This window comes from Otolemur garnettii, unplaced genomic scaffold, assembly GCF_000181295.1.
Source record: "Otolemur garnettii isolate 467f Iridium unplaced genomic scaffold, OtoGar3 scaffold00219, whole genome shotgun sequence".
NCBI classification, from domain to species: Eukaryota; Metazoa; Chordata; class Mammalia; order Primates; family Galagidae; genus Otolemur; species Otolemur garnettii.
In genome coordinates this window covers 1,007,379-1,011,634 of record NW_003852614.1, presented here as the reverse complement: position 1 = coordinate 1,011,634, position 4,256 = coordinate 1,007,379, and positions in this window count along the sequence as shown.

The window sequence follows — 4,256 nt, the reverse complement described above, 5'->3', positions numbered from 1 at the left end:
AAAAAAAAAAAGAATTATTATTATTAAAAAATAATTCTTTTTAACTTACTTTTATCACAGTAGATTTCTACTTCAGATTAAACCAGTTCTATTTTGTATCCCATAAAAAACAAGTTATGAACTGTGAATTCTGTTTCCCTATACTAGCTCATAAAAGGCTCCCAGTGTGTTAAACATTCACATTGTTTCTGGTACATAAATGAAAAAAACCTGGAGCTGGGCGGTACCTGTGGCTCAGTGAGTAGGGCACAGGCCCCATATACAGAGGGTGGGGGTTCCAACCCGGCCCGGTGAAAATGCAACAATAAAATAGCCAGGCATTGTGGCAGGTGCCTGTAGTCCAGCTACTCTGGAGGCTAAGGCAAGAGAATCGCCTAAGCCCAAGAACTGGAGGTTGTTGTGAGCTGGGACACCAGGGCACTCTACCAAGGGTGACAAAGTGAGATTCTGTCTCTAAAAAAAAAAAGAAGAAGAAGAAGAAAGAAAAGAAAAAAATTAAAAAACCTGGAGCTGGAGCTATGGACACTCCAGGGACAAAATTCAGAAGCAAATATGGTAAATACTTGTTTGCCTCTTAAACAAGGTAGCAACAATTTGACTTTTTTTTTTTACTGCTATGTACCTTTAAAGTCCATGGAACGAAAATCAACGTCATCCATTTTTAAATCTCTGGCTCAGACCTATGAAACAAGAAAATATTTTAATACTGTATTCCCCCTCTATCCTCCAGTTTCTCAACAAATTTCTTTCCAGGAAAAGAAATTTTCGTTTCCTATTACTTGTTACCCAAAAGGAGATAAAACAGCTGAGCAAACCTAAAAACCCATTAAAAAAAAGTAATTAGTGAAGGGAGGGTCAGGATATCATGGTACTTAAAAGGAGACTGGAGGGCGTGGAGGGCTCTGCGCCTGTGGCTCAAGCAGCTAAGTCGTCAGCCACATACACCTGAGCTGGTGGGTTCAAATCCAGCCCTGGCCGCCAAACAACAATGACGGATGCAACCAAAAAATAGTAGGGCACTGTGGCGGGTGCCTGTAGTCCCAGCTACTTGGGAGGCAGAGGCAAGGAAAGAAAGAAAGAAATTTGCCCAACAACGTGGGAAACAGAGCTCAGGGGTACCCTATGATTGGTCTGGCTAGTACTCACTGCTTCCTCCTAGTTGATTCAAAATCTCCGCTCCCCTACCACTATGTGTTCGAAGCCAATCACTTGCTATCCTTTTTCCCACTCTCACAGAAATCTAGGGCCTTCAACCTCCCACCTCCAATGGTCACCAATGGTCTCGCTTCAACCGAATTTTAATTCTTCACATCTAAACTACAGTAACTACTATCACCCACTTTCAGTGGCCTGGCATCGCTCCCCATAATCCTCCATCTTCGTCAAGAAAATGCTATCTCTGTCCCTTTTCACCTTCAGAGTCAGCCTCAAGCAGCTCAAGTCCAAAAGTACTAAGTCACTCTAAAATAAGGTGACCAGATTTTAACATTGGTAAAGCAGGACACCATTGGGGGGGCGGGGCCTGGGGGTGGGGCCTGACAACAATGCAAACTTTGATAAGCAGTTCTCAATAATCAGTTCTCAACAATTATTTGTTATTATTAAAGTTTAACATTATAAAATTAACAAAAATAATATAAAACGCATATCCTGGCAAAATAGCCACATGGCAGCCGAAAACCGTATATTCCCTTCCTGTTCTCCCGTGTTCCCTAGCTTGTCGTGCATTCTTTCCAAAAATCGGGGCTTTTACAGGATGCAGGACAAATTGTTAAAAATCGAGACTGTCCCGCCAAAAGCAGGATGTCTGGTCACCTTACTCTAGAGGCTGGGGGGCGGGGGGAGGGCTACTTGTTTGTTCCAGACAGTTTGGCTCCTTCTGAGCTAATTGTCCTTGCCTAGAAGCAAGGGAAGGAGCCAGTCTCCTTTTGATACCTTGCCCAAGAGGGGAGTAGGGAGTTTACACTAGCCTTTTCATTTCCAAATGAAGTTACATTAACCTCTTCATTCCTAAATGGAGTTATATTAACCTTTTCAGCAGCCGTATATTTCCTTCCCATTCTCCTGCTGTTCCCCTAGCTTGTCACGCATTCTTTCCAAAAATCGGGTCTTTTTAAAATGCTACGGGACGCAGGACAAATTGTTAAAAGTCGGGACTGTCCCGCCAAAAGCAGGATGTCTGGTAACCTTACTCTAAAAAGTGTTGGCCTTTATGGCCATACTATCTATAAACCATCCAGCTAACCTGTGCCTGAGGCCTCCTCTATCTAGCCCTTCCTACCCACTAAATCACTCACCTTAGCCAGACTACTAATGCCACAGTGTGTTCTCCTCAAGAAGCTCGCTATACCCAGAAGGCTTCTTCCCTATAGTCATGTAAACTCAAAAGGCTCCTCCCCTATGGTGACACAATCAAATTGACCTTTTCCCAGTGTAGGAGCCACTTTTTTGTTTGTTTTTTTTGAGACAGAGTCTCAAGCTGTTGCCCTGGGTAGAGTGCTGTAGGGTCATAGCTCACAGCAACCTCCAACCCTTGGGCTCAAGCAATCCTCTTGCCTCAGTTTTTCTATTTTTAGTACAGATGGATCTCTCTTTTGCTCAGGCTGATCTCAAACTCCTGAGCTCAAGCTATGCACCTGCCTGGGCCTTGCGGAGTGCTAGGATTACAGGCGTGAGCCACCACACCCAGCCTTGGAGCCAAAGTCTTGGGGCCCTGTCGGGACTTTATCCTGAGGATGCAGTTTCCAAGAATTTCTGGGTGAGTTAAGGGTGAGGGAAGCATGATGGAATACTGAAAGCATACTATAGTTAATAGAGGAAAGAATACAGATGATCAGAATTATAGGCGAGAGAAGAACCAGATTTCACAAAATAAAGGAAAGGGGTGAGGGAAGGAATGTAAACAATACTGACCACTGGTTATCCAAGAATGACAAAGATCAGAAGTATCAGAAGTTGAACAGACTGAAAAAGAAAAAAAAAAAAAAACAGTTCTGAGACATGTTTCTACTGCTCTGCTTTTGTCTAATCATTAGGAAACTACTTACTGACTCCCATGCAGGCTCAAAGCAAGTTCTCTTATCCCACCAATCTCCAGCTAAATCTGTACATGATGTTTGCAAGTAAGGGATTGGCCTCAATGGAAATCTCTACTCAGAGACAATAATGTTAAGGAATGATCCTCCAGATTTGAAGACGAACACAAAATCCAAACGTTAATAAGCCTCCCATTTCTTCCTTCATACACTCCTCTTTTATGCCTTGTGCACTTCAGTCAGGCCAGGTATAGAGCTGGCTAGCAGGGTGAAGAGGAGAGACCAAGGTTCCTATTCCTGGGAACATTAACAGAGGTCCCTCCTGATCCTGAAAGTCTCAGAATCATTTATTATATCTCATGAAAAAGGTGAGGTTTCTAAAAATAATTTTTCTCTCTTCAGAATTTTCTGCATCTAGAGTACATAGTGCAATAAAGAACAGAGAAAATGAAAACACTGCTATTAATTCCTCTTCTTTTGCATCCTACAATTTGATATGTCTTCATTTCATAACCCTAGATTGCCAAATTGTAGAAAGAGGTCTGGTGAAAAGGGCAGTCTAGTATCTTGGTATCCCACAGTTGCCTGAATCTCAGTGCACCACACACTGTGTGTCTGCTTTTAGAATCTTAACACCTCCGTTTTCTCATCTGTTAAATGGTAATAAAAGCAGTTCAAGGCCTTTGTTGAATGAAATTATGCTTATAAATCATCTAAAACAAGGAGTGGCAGGCATATAGTAGCACTTGACAAATGTTAATTCCCATTATCATCTCCCATTTCCTAGTTGGCAAACTAAGGACTTTCTGTTTCTATCATCCCACGGAGCCCCTGGCTCTACCATAGCTTTTTTTTTTTTTTTTTTTTACTGTTACTCTGGGTAGAGTGCTGTGGTGTCATCATAGCTCACAGCAACCTCAAGCCTCTTACCTCAGCCTCCCAAGTAGCTGGGACTATAGGCGCCTGCCACAATGCTCAGATAGTTTTTCTATTTTTAATAGAGACAGGGTCCTGCTCTTTCTCAGTCTGATCTCTAACTCCTGAGCTCAAGCAATCCACCTGCCTCAGCCTTCCAGAGTGCTAGGGTTACAGGCATGAGCCACCATGCTTGGTCTACCATAGCTTCTTTGTCCATGGATGAACAAGGAAATAATTAGACTTCAACTCTCAAGACTATAGGACTTCTTCCACATACATCTTTTTTTTTTTTTTTTTTTTGAG